This window comes from Lepidochelys kempii, chromosome 2, assembly GCF_965140285.1.
Source record: "Lepidochelys kempii isolate rLepKem1 chromosome 2, rLepKem1.hap1, whole genome shotgun sequence".
NCBI classification, from domain to species: domain Eukaryota; kingdom Metazoa; phylum Chordata; order Testudines; family Cheloniidae; genus Lepidochelys; species Lepidochelys kempii.
Window position 1 is genome coordinate 162,511,518 of NC_136381.1, and position 13,577 is coordinate 162,525,094.

A 13,577-nucleotide genomic window follows, 5' to 3' on the forward strand; every position below is an offset into this window, starting at 1 on the left:
TACTGTTGGAGGACTGAGGTGTACAAGCATTATCAGACACCAGGAGGAAGGTCCTATGCTGAGTATAAAGAAGGTGTTGGGAGGAGGCCATGGGGAAGTAGCCCAGGGAGTTGTAGCTGTCACACAGCTGTTCCAGGAGGCACTCTAGACAGCTGCATTCCAGTAGAGGGTGGACCCAGGTTCCCCCCAAACTTCCCAACTCCTGGTCAGACACAGGAGGAGTCAACCTGGACTGTGGGTTCAGAAAAATGGCCAACCTGAGGGCTGCCGTGAGCTCCAAGGCAAGTGTCAAAGTCAGATTCAGGACTCACATAATTTGTCAGACCACTCTGTTTATTAGCAAAGTGCCTTGCTAATGCACCCATATGTGAGCCCCTCTCTGAGGCCCAAGATAACTTATTTATACAGCTAAGCCAAAGCCAATTTAACATAAGAGACAAAAGAAAGCAGAAACTGACAAATATACATACATATCTTATTTGTATACTAACGTTTACCAATCTCCTAGCTCAGTAGGAGCTCTAAGTTAATTAGTTTGAGGACCCATTGTCTCACACTCCTTAATGTTTCTCTTCCTGACAACTATATTTCAACAAACCCTTCAAGTAGCATTTCTTTAATGAATTATAATTTCAATATAATTCATTCTACTTTCACTCAAGCAAATCCGCCAATAAGTGCAAGACCCACCAAGGTAGAGGAAGAACTTCGTCACAAAGGTCACGTAAGTTATCTGAGATCTAATGGAATGAAAATGGTAAAAATCAATGCCAAATGTTTATAGTCTGTGTAGTTTAATTTGTGGTATTATTGTTGGTATTATTATTATTATTATGATAATATAATCAGTAGCTTTTCCTTAGAGATATTCCTTGATGGTACTGGTCAGCTTTCACTTTCTAAGCTGTTTGAATAGAGGCTGGGTCTTATTATGACATGGAAGAACAAGTTGGAGAAGCTTTCACACTGTAGTTTTGCTGTTGAGTCGCATTTATTTCTTTCCTAAATGTGTGTTTGGTTTTTTTTGTTTGTTTTTTAAATTTCAGAGCATTATAAAGTCACTTGAGTAGCATTTTTTCTGGTACACTACACTTTATTATTTCTTTAAAGGTTATTCCTCAAACTCTTTCCTTTCTGGATTCATTTGGCTGGGGGTATTACTTGCCATGTACGTAGCACATGGCATTTGATGTCACTATAACACAGAGCTAAGCTTGAATTAGGTTAGCAATGGGTTACATCCAGTTTTAACTTCAGTATAAAGAGCAAAAAAAATCTTATAGGACCTAAACCTTTTGGCAGCCTCATTCCTATATCATATACTCTGGTGGACTGGCATCAGTTTAAAGTGTTACTGTAATCCCCTCTAGCAATATATCAGACATTATTGTGAACTTTTGGAAGAAATTGCTCCCTTCATTTAAACATGGTTTTACAATAACAGAGTAGCTATAATATTTTACATTTATGCATAACACATTCCAGCCACAGAGCCCAAATGTTTAAAACATTCAGAATTTAGCTTATAAACCTCCCACTCCCACCCCCGGTAAAGTAAATTAGCATTATCCCTATTTTAAAGATAAGGGAAATGAGTCAGAAAAAAATCGAGTGAGTTGTCAAAACTCCTACAGGGAATCAGTGGTAAAATAGGGGATAAAACCGAGGTCCTTTGGACTCCTAGTTCTGTGCCGTGCAACTGTCCTTCCTTTCCAAATGTCACCTTGTAATGTAAAAGCATATTACAGCACTGAATCTCAATACATTTGTTACCAAATGTGAACACTTAGGATTCTGGAAATGTAACAGCACAGCAATGACTTTGCAGCTCATTATATTTTGAAATGAACTGATTGGTCAGAACGCGATTCAGGAACTATGTGCCATTATTTCATCCTGTGCATAATGAGTGTAAGATGCTAATCTACCTGAATGGGCATCTTCTACGGTCACTGTGTGCAGGGGTTAATGGCTGCACAAGGTGCCAGGCAGTGGAGCATCAGCCTTTGAGTTGAAAATGTCCTCTGTGTGGTGGTGGTGGTAAGGTGACAGATCGATGACTCTGGGGATATAAATCCTCTCTCGAGCCTCAGAACAAGCTAGGCCCAGGCTTTCAAGCCGGGGGTCATGACCTCCAGGGAGGTTGCAAGTAGTTTGCAAGGTTTTTTTTTCTGTAACATAGGGGTCATGGTATGGCAAAGGTGGAGGACCACTGAGTTGAGAGATCAGGTGTAAAGGCGTTGGGTCTAAATGGAATTAGTTTACCCAGAGACCAGAGATCAGGCATTTCTGAGGGGATCCCAAAATCCCTAACACTTTGCTCTTCTCTTTCCTTCAGTCCAAGAAGGTTGAGAAATGAAAACACAAACCCCCTTCTTTGTTGACAGGGCAGGATTCTAGAAAAAAGAACCATCGGTAGAAAGTTTAACAAAATGAGAAGCCTTGCACAAAGGTATACTTTAAAGCTTTTGGAAAGGGAACAGAGTGTGCAGCAACAGAGTAAATTTCCCTACACTGCCTCACGTCACTGCTTCTATGCTGACCTGTCAGCCCTGTGACCCCTGACCTGATTTTGTGAAAGGTCGTTATGCAAGATTAAACTTCATCTCAGGTGGTAAGATATGCTAAAATGCTTTAGGAGGTGATAATCAAAGCAATTAAAGCTATAATGGTGCTAGTAGGGGAAATAAAAGGTAACATTTTTTAAAAAAGGCTTTAAAATAAATATAAGGCCTAACCAGATAACATAAGGCCTAAGCAGCTAGCATAGAATCATAGAATATCAGGGTTGGAAGGGACCTCAGGAGGTCATCTAGTCCAACCCCCTGCTCAAAGCAGGGCCGATCCCCAATTAAATCATCCCAGCCAGGGCTTTGTCAAGCCTGACCTTAAAAACTTCTAAGGAAGGAGATTCCACCACCTCCCTAGGTAACGCATTCCAGTGTTTCACCACCCTCCCAGTGAAAAAGTTTTTCCTAATATCCAACCTAAATCTCCTCCACTGCAACTTGAGACCATTACTCCTTGTTCTGTCATGTGCTACCACTGAGAACAGTCTAGAGCCATCCTCTTTGGAACCCCCTTTCAGGTAGTTGAAAGCAGCTATCAAATCCCCCCTCATTCTTCTCTTCCGTAGACTAAACATCCCCAGTTCCCTCAGCCTCTCCTCATAACTCATGTGTTCCTGTCCCCTAATAATTTTTGTTGCCCTCCGCTGGACTCTTTCCAATTTTTCCACATCCTTCTTGTAGTGTGGGGCCCAAAACTGGACACAGTACTCCAGATGAGGCCTCACCAGTGTCGAATAGAGGGGAACGATCACATCCCTCGATCTGCTGGCAATGCCCCTTCTTATACATCCCAAAATGCCATTGGCCTTCTTGGCAACAAGGGCACACTGTTGACTCATACACAGCTTCTTGTCCACTGTAACCCGTAGGTCCTTTTCTGCAGAACTGCTGCCTAGCCATTCGGTCCCTAGTCTGTAGCAGTGCATTGGATTCTTCCGTCCTAAGTGCAGGACTCTGCACTTGTCCTTGTTGAACCTCATCAGATTTCTTTTGGCCCAATCCGCCAATTTGTCTAGGTCCCTCTGTATCCTATCCCTGCCATCCAGCGTATCTACCTCTCCTCCCAGTTTAGTGTCATCTGCAAACTTGCTGAGGGTGCAATCCACACCATCCTCCAGATCATTTATGAAGATATTGAACAAAACTGGCCCCAGGACTGACCCTTGGGGCACTCCACTTGATACCGGCTGCCAACTAGACATGGAGCTATTTATCACTACCCGTTGAGCCCGACAATCTAGCCAGCTTTCTATCCACCTTATAGTCCATTCATCCAGCCCATACTTCTTTAACTTGCTGGAAAGAATACTGTGGGAGACAGTGCCAAAAGCTTTGCTAAAATCAAGGAACAACGTGTCCATTGCTTTCCCTTCATCCACAGAACCAGTTATCTCGTCATAGAAGGCAATTAGATTAGTCAGGCATGACTTGCCCTTGGTGTATCCATGCTGACCGTTCCAGATCACTTTCCTCTCCTCTAAGTGCTTCAGACTTGATTCCTTGAGGACCTGCTCCATGATTTTTCCAGGGACTGAGGTGAGGCTGACTGGCCTGTAGTTCCCAGGATCCTGCTCCTTCCCTTTTTTAAAGATGGGCACTACATTAGCCTTTTTCCAGTCTTCCTATAAATCCTGTATAGTTAGTCTAATGTGCTTGATCTAGGATTATAAAAACAAAAACAAAAAAAAAACCCACAAAAAGGCAGTTTAAGCTTGAAATAACGTCTTTCTATGGGATTTTTGGTGCATGTAAGCAGGAAGTGAAATAGCACTCACATATTGAAACCATTGTGAAGTGTGACAGTGTAATTATAGTTCCCCTGGAATGACACAAACAGGCAGGGAGCTGAGACCTAAATCAAATGTGCCAGATGTAGGGGGGATGTACGGAGAAAGGTTATAAAAACATGGTCAGACCAATCCCTTGTTGGGACACCCAGGGGAAGTCAGAATGGCAGGAGCCTGAGTATGACCAAGATGTCTTGTGGTGACCTCTGCTTACTTTTCTTTTATCTTTGATGTTACTTGTCTTCACAATGTAGTAATATGTCAGCATTGGGGGATTGCTTTCTCTTGTATCAGACTGGAAGTATGTACAGTTCAGGGGATGTTTTGTTACATGTATCTGGTTTTGTATAATCATGCTGATGCCTGGATTTGTTTCTAGTTGTGTGATTCACAAATTTCACTCATTAGTAATTTTATGTAGCTGCCAAGTAAAGAACCTGTTGTTAGTGACAAGTGCAATTTGCACCCTAAACTTATCCAAGGCTATATTGGGAGGGACAACATAGATAAGATGATATACACAAGAAGCTATGACAGTCCACGTTCTCATTCAGACCTTAGCCTCTGCGGAAGCAGTTAATAAGGCTGCTCAGTGTGACAGTGTCTTTTGGTGATGTACAACCACCAACTCAAACGCCACTCAACTGCCAGATGAAAGGAATTTTTGCTCACTGCTGTCCTTCTGGGTTTGAGCCAATGATCTAGAATGAAAGACTCCATATGGCTTCAGAACCATTCAGTCCATATGTGTATTGGTTCTATTTGAGGAGATTGGACCCAGAACATACTGGAGTTGGGAAGGTTAAAGATATGCCTTGGGCCCAGCAGGCAAAGATGGACCCGAGCAGTAAACTTTGGAATGGGACCTGAATATTTGATCCGGAGCTTTGTTTGTGCCCATCTTTCCTAGGAAACAAGATACAAAGAAACCATCCCCGCATCCCCTGTGCTGGATATGGGACTCAGTGCTTCTAAGAGTCAGTAGTGTCCAGTATTTCTAGAGCGCTTCTACAGGGGAAGGAGCCAAGGGTGGTGGGCTGCCTGGTGCAGGACCGCTCCAAGGACCAGCCTGACCTACAGAGTCAGGCATGAGGCGGGGGGTGTGATATGGAAGATGGGTGTCTGGTGCTTGGAGTCCAGCTCTGTGAATTGCTGAGAATGGGGAAAAAAGCTATTTTGTGCTCTGAAAGAAACACTCTCCAGGTAGTGGTGAACCTGAGAGTAACAGAGAGGAATCTGGTGAGTACAGTAGTGCATTGTTCTGCAACTGAATAGCTCTAGTCACTGCCTCTGTGGTGAATGAGACTTGCAATAGCAAAAAACTGGCTTTCTGCTCCAGTTCATATGTTATCTGCTACAGTAGTTCTGCTTTCACAAAGCATGAAAAAAGAAATCAGTCCTGTAATTGCTTTATCATTGCCTTCTTCCCCTCCTCCTCCCTCTCTCTGAGGTAATCTTTCTGTCTAAAATCCTGTATCTTTTCAATACGATCCTGAAGCAAGCGGATCCCTCCTTATGTTCTATCAGACAGCTCACCTTTCAGACAGACTGAGAGTAGAGACTAAAAAGATCTATTGAAAGGTAAGAGAAATAGTTAGAGGAGGTCTCTCAGGGCTACCGTATGATGTGAGCTTGCAAACATGAGGGGACTTGACTGAAACATTCGAAATTATGAAGGGACCCATTATAGCAAATAAAAAGGGTTAACCTGTTGAAGTTAAAGAGCAGATAATGCAGAACAAATCAAAGCAAAATCTACTTTATTGCCTACATGGCACCCCAAATGTGTTGTGTTCTTCAAGCAAATAAGACATTGTCTCTGCCCTGAATAGCTAACAACCTAAGTTAGACAAAACACATTATATGTGCAAGTAGAAGGTCTATGGGGAATGAAAGGGAGGACAAAGGTTGTTTACAGAGAGAACATGTGGTTGCTTCGTTTTGCTCTGCATACTTTTTAGAGCTTCTTTCACAGAGTATACTGTGGAACTCACTCCTTCTTGAAGTCACTGAGCACAAATACAGTGGCTGGATATTTAAAAAGGCTTGATAATTCTTATGACTACTTAGATCCCAACCTAGAACTCTTAATCTGAAAACCTTCCTCCTCCTTTGGGACAATCCATTTGGAGACCGATTCTGTACTAGATACAAATTTCATGGGCCCTTCTTACATAAAAACACACACAAGATGTGGAAGAATAATGAGAGAATTATTCAAGAACACCTCAGTGATTCCTTACTTAGAATGTGTTTGCATTCCTTCTTTGCTTTTTGTGAGGAAAAACTGTGTTCATAAGATTCTTGGTGAAATTAGAGCTCATAGCTGAGGTGAGTTTAATCACACAATAAGATCAGTTTCATGACAGAGTTTGTTTTGGGCAAATTCAAAAGTAGTTCATGAAAGTAGATCATACAAGTAACAGAAACAGTCCCATGTGTACATTAAGAAATTTGCCCTGATGTAATTATACCCGTGCTACCTTCCAAAGTAGATGCACTGCACTGCCGCAAAACTAGGCTTACACTGAGGCGGCTTTCTTTTTGTAAATTAAACCAGGGCAATTTTTTTTTTAAATCTGTGCAAGCCCTTAGATGATCAATCTCATAGCTCAAATCTCTAGCAAAAACGAGAAACTACTCAGAACAATGCGCTTAGCAAATAAATCACATGTGATCAATAGGTTGATATTTGTATTCACAAAAATTCACGAAACAAGTTTAGATACTTAACAAATTCATGAAACTTTGTCTGACACCACCCCTCCCTCCCCCCACCTAATTTGCAGACATGAAAAAAGACTAAATGCACTGCTTACGTTGTTTGTTTTGAATTATTTGCCTGGCTCTAAGATGTCTACAAAGTAAGAGTGTTAAGAATAATCAAATCCCAGGCCTCTGAAAATCAAAAGAGAATTCTCCTCTTCTGCCCCCCCACCCCCACAGGTAATTACTGTGTTACACGTACATGGTAGAGTTTTCCCGCTTCTTCTGAAGCATCAGTTAATAGATACAACTGTTGGTGTCACTAGTTTGCTCTAGTACATCATATCTCCTATACCCTGAGAAATAAAACTTATTTAATACTGTGAAAATGAAACCAAATTGAAAGTATATGAACAGAACAAATTAACTTTGCATCTGGCTGTTTCGTAGAGGTTGGCCCTGATTTCATGCAGATACCAGCACCCTGTTTGCTGATCAGCATTGTGGGGAAGGGTTATTTGAATTATTATTAATTCTCTTTGCTGTGACCAGGGCTGGCTCCAGTGTTTTTGCTACCCCAAGCGGCAAAAAAAATGAAACAAAAAACCTTGCCGCCGAACACAGAAGCGGAGTGATGGTGTGGCCGCCGAATTGCTGCCGGCAACCGAAGAAGAGTTGCGTCCCCGCTGCCGAATTGCCACCGAGCGAAAAAACGCGCTCTGACGGAGCGGCTGCTGAATTCCCGCTGCTGCCGAGGGCGGATTGCCGCCCCAGAGCCCGACATCCTGCCGCCCCTTTACATTTGCCGCCCCAGGCACCTGCTTGGTTCGCTGGAGCTGGCCCTGGCTGTGGCTTATTGTTTGATGAGGAGGACTTGTGGCACCTTAGAGACTAACAAATTTATTTGAGCATAAGCTTTCGTGAGCTACAGCTCACTTCATCGGATGCATACTGTGGAAAATACAGTGGGGAGATTTATATTCATAGAGACCATGAAACAATGGGTGTTACCATACACACTGTAACGAGAGTGATCAGGTAAAGTGAGCTATTACCAGCAGGAGAGCGGGGGGGTGGGGGTGGGAACAGCCTTTTGTAGTGACAATCAAGGTGGGCCATTTCCAGCAGTTGACAAAAACATGTGAGGAACAGCGGGGGTTAGGGGGGGTAAACATGGGGAAATAGTTTTACTTTGTGTAAAGACCCATCCACTCCCAGTCTTTATTCAAGCCTAAGTTAATTGTATCCAGTTTGCAAATTAATTCTAATTCAGCAGTCTCTCATTGGAGTCTGTTTTTGAAGTTTTTTTGTTGAAGAATTGCCACTTTTAGGTCTGTAATCGAGTGACCAAAGAGATTGAAGTGTTCTCCAACGGGTTTTTGAATGTTATAATTCTTGACGTCTGATTTGTGTCCATTTATTCTTTTATGTAGAGACTGTCCAGTTTGACCAATGTACCTGGCAGAGGGGCATTGCTGGCACATGATGGCATAGATCGCATTGGTAGATGTGCAGATGAATGAGCCTCTGATAGTGTGGCTGATGTGATTAGGCCCTATGATGATTATTATTACAGCTCTCCTGCTGGTAATAGCTTACCTTACCTGATCACTCTGGTAACAGTGTGTATAGTAACACCCATTGTTTCATGGTCTCTGTGTATATAAAATCTCCCCACTGTATTTTCCACTGAATGCATCCGATGAAGTGAGCTGTAGCTCACAAAAGCTCATGCTCAAATAAATTGGTTAGTCTCTAAGGTGCCACATGTACTCCTTTTCTTTTTTGCGGATACAGACTCACATGCCTGCTATTCAGAAACCTGTCATTATTGTTTGATGTTTCTCTGTTGTTAATATTGATATTGTACATGTCGATAACAGATTGCTCTGTACTTCACATGAAATTAAGAACCTCCCATCACCGTCTCCTAATGTCACGGTTCCTCCCCCACTCTGAACTCTAGGGTACAGATGTGGGGACCTGCATGAAAAACCTCCTAAGCTTATCTTTACCAGCTTAGGTCAAAACTTCCCCAAGGTACAAAATATTACCCCCGTTATCCTTGGACTGGCCGCTACCACCACCAAACTAATACTGGTTACTGGGGAAGAGCTGTTTGGATGCGTCCTTCCCCCCAAAATACTTCCCAAAACCCTGCACCCCACTTCCTGGACAAGGTTTGGTAAAAAGCCTCACCAATTCGCCTAGGTGACTACAGACCCAGACCCTTGGATCTTAAGAACAATGAACAATCCTCCCAACACTTGCACCCCCCCTTTCCTGGGAAATGTTGGATAAAAAGCCTCACCAATTTGCATAGGTGACCACAGACCCAAACCCTTGGATCTGAGAACAATGAAAAAGCATTCAGTGTTTTACAAGAAGACTTTTAATAAAAAATAGAAGTAAATAGAAATAAAGAACTCCCCCCTGTAAAATCAGGATGGTAGATATCTTACAGGGTAATTAGATTCAAAAACATAGAGAACCCCTCTAGGCAAAACCTTAAGTTACAAAAAAGATACACAGACAGAAATAGTTATTCTATTCAGCACAATTCTTTTCTCAGCCATTTAAAGAAATCATAATCTAACACATACCTAGCTAGATTACTTACTAAAAGTTCTAAGACTCCATTCCTGTTCTGTCCCCGGCCAAGACGACTACAGACAGACACACAAAACCCTTTGTTTCTCTCCCTCCTCCCAGCTTTTGAAAGTATCTTGTCTCCTCATTGGTCATTTTGGTCAGGTGCCAGCGAGGTTACCTTTAGCTTCTTAACCCTTTACAGGTGAGAGGAGCTTTCCCCTGGCCAGGAGGGATTTCAAAGGGGTTTACCCTTCCCTTTATATTTATGACACGCCCCCCAAATCTCAGCTAGGGTGAAACACTGGCTGGGATTTCTTCCTGGAGCTCTAGGAAAACAGAGTTAATACGACACATGCATCTCTAAATATACTACCAAGTACATAAAGACTAACAATATTTTCCACATCTCAAGGACTATTTTAACCAGTTGATTCTGGGAAACTTTCACGGGAGAGTGCATCAGCTACTTTGTTAGAAGCTCCTGAGATGTGTTGGATGTCGAAATCAAAATCTTGGAGAGCTAAACTCCACCGAAGAAGTTTTTTGTTAGTTTCTTTGAAGGTGTGAAGCCACTTTAGTGCAGCATGGTCGGTTTGCAGGTGGAAACGCCGTCCCCAAACATATGGGCGTAGCTTTTCCAGAGCGTAGACAATGGCATAACATTCTTTTTCAGTGACTGACCAGTTGCTTTCCCTCTCAGACAGTTTTTTGCTGAGAAACACTACAGGGTGGAATTCTTGATCAGGTCCTTTCTGCATTAAAACTGCTCCCACACCACGCTCGGATGCATCTGTGGTTACTAGGAACGGTTTGTCAAAGTCTGGGGCCCTTAGTACAGGGTCAGACATGAGTGTTGCTTTAAGCTTGTTAAAGGCCTTCTGACACTTTCCGGTCCACTGAACAGCATTTGGCTGTTTCTTTTTGGTTAGGTCTGTCAGTGGGGCAGCGATTTGGCTGTAGTGCGGTACAAATCGTCTGTAATAACCGGCCAAGCCTAAGAAGGATTGAACCTGTTTCTTTGACTTTGGGACAGGCCACTTTTGGATAGCATCCACTTTGGCCTGTAGGGGGCTGATAGTTCCTTGACCCACCTGGTGTCCAAGGTAAGTCACTCTGTTTAGGCCTATTTGACACTTCTTAGCCTTAACAGTTAGTCCTGCCTCCCTTATGCGCTCAAGGACTTTTTGTAGATGTTCCAGGTGGTCTGCCCAGGAATCCGAAAATATGGCCACATCGTCAAGGTAGGCGACTGCATATTCTCCTAATCCCGCTAGGAGACCATCTACAAGTCTTTGGAAAGTGGCGGGTGCATTTCGCAGCCCGAAAGGGAGTACATTAAATTCATACAGCCCGAGATGTGTGATGAAGGCTGACCTTTCCTTGTCAGATTCATCTAGCGGTACCTGCCAGTACCCCTTGGTTAAGTCCAAGGTAGAGATGAACTGGGCCCGTCCCAGTTTCTCTAATAGTTCATCTGTGCGTGGCATGGGATAGTTGTCTGGGCGAGTTACAGCATTTAGCTTACGGTAGTCCACGCAAAAACGTATTTCCCCATCTGGTTTGGGAACTAGAACCACTGGAGATGCCCATGCACTTTCAGAGGGGCGGATTACACCCATCTGTAACATATCCTGGATCTCCCGTTCTATAGCAGTTTTAGCTTGAGGAGACACCCGGTAAGGTTGGACCCTAATTGGGTGAGCATTACCTGTGTCAATGGAGTGGTATGCCCGTTCAGTCAGTCCTGGGGTGGCTGAGAATGTTGGCGCGTAGCTAGTGCACAGCTCCTGGATCTGCTGTCGCTGCATACGCCCAAGGGTCATGGAGAGGTTCACCTCTTCCACACCACCAGCACATTTCCCTTCGTAATAGACACCTTCAGGCCACTCAGCGTCGTCTCCTCCCTGGGCTGTAAACTGACAAACCTTTAATTCTCTGGAATAAAAGGGCTTTAGAGAATTAATATGATACACCTTAGGCTTTCGGTTGGAGGTGGGGAATGCTATGAGATAATTAACAGCTCCCAGGCGCTCCTGGACCACGAATGGCCCTTCCCACGATGCTTCTATTTTATGGGCCTGGAGCGCCTTTAAGACCATGACCTGGTCTCCTACTTTGAAGGAACGCTCTCTGGCATGTTTATCATACCAGGCTTTTTGCTCTTTTTGAGCATCCTGTAAGTTTTCTCTAGCAAGGGCTAAAGAGGTTCGGAGGGTGTTTTGTAGGTTGGTTACAAAGTCCAGAATGTTAGTTCCTGGAGAAGGTGTAAATCCCTCCCATTGCTGCTTCACCAACTGCAATGGCCCCTTAACCTCACGGCCATATACAAGTTCAAATGGGGAAAACCCTAAACTGGGATGTGGTACAGCTCTGTAGGCAAAGAGCAACTGCTGCAATACTAGGTCCCAATCATTGGAGTGCTCATTTACGAATTTACGTATCATGGCCCCCAAAGTTCCATTAAACTTCTCCACCATGCCATTTGTTTGATGATGGTAAGGAGTGGCAACCAAGTGATTTACCCCATGAGCTTCCCAAAGATTTTTCATAGTTCCTGCCAGGAAATTAGTCCCTGCATCTGTGAGGATGTCGGAGGGCCAACCTACCCTGGCAAAAATGTCTGCTAGTGCCTGACACACACTTTTAGCCCTGGTGTTGCTTAGAGCTACTGCTTCCGGCCATCGGGTGGCAAAATCCATGAAAGTCAGTATGTACTGCTTTCCTCTGGGTGTCTTTTTCGGAAAAGGACCCAGAATATCCACAGCTACTCGCTGAAATGGAACTTCAATGATGGGGAGTGGCTGGAGAGGAGCTTTGACCTGGTCTTGGGGTTTTCCCACTCTTTGGCACACCTCACAAGACTGGACATAGGTAGAAAGATCCTTGCCCATTCCCTCCCAGTGGAATGACCCCCCCAAACGGTCTTTGGTCCTGTTCACCCCAGCATGGCCACTAGGGTGATCATGGGCTAAGCTCAAGAGCTTGGCCCGGTATTTAGTTGGAACTACCAACTGTCTCTGAGGATGCCAGTCTTCCTGGTGTCCCCCAGAAAGAGTTTCCTTGTATAAAAGTCCTCTTTCTACAACAAACCTGGATCGATTAGAAGAGCTGAGAGGCGGTGGGTTGCTCCGTGCCGCCGTCCACGCTCTCTGGAGGCTTTCATCTGCTTCCTGTTCGGTCTGGAACTGTTCCCTTGATGCTGGAGACATCAGTTCCTCATTGGATTGGGGACATAGGCTTGGTCCCTCTGGAAGCGATATAGGGGATGGAGCTGTTTCTGTTGACTGTGAACCGCTCTCCGCTGGTGCACTATGTTGGGATTCAGGCTCCGGCTGAGCCTCTTGTGTAGGGTTATCGGCTGCTGCCAGTTCAGGTTCGGTGGGGCCCTCTGGTGTTGAGGTTGCAAGTACTGGATTCAGTGCTGGCACGGGGTCTGGTGTTGGTTGTTTGGCTGGTTCCGGTTCTGGGACTGGTTCCGTCTGGGTCTCTGGGACTGGATCCACTACTGCTGTTGCAGACATTGGCCTGGGGTCCGGGTCCATCACCTCTGACCGGGCCCTGATAGAAGTTTCCGGAACAGAGCTAGGCCCCACGGCTTGTTTAGCCTGGCTGCGGGTGACCGTTCCCACCCTCTTGGCCTGCTTCACGTGATTGGCCAAGTCTTCCCCCAACAGCATGGGGATGGAATAATCATCATAGACTGCAAAAGTCCACATTCCTGACCAGCCCTTGTACTGGACAGGCAACTTGGCTGTAGGCAAATTGAAAGAGTTGGACTTGAAGGGTTGAATCGTCACTTGGATCTCTGGGTTGATTAAATTGGGGTCCACTAAGGAAGCATGGATAGCTGACGCTTGTGCTCCGGTGTCCCTCCACGCGGTGACCTTCTTCCCGCCCACACTCACAGTTTCCCTCCCCTCCA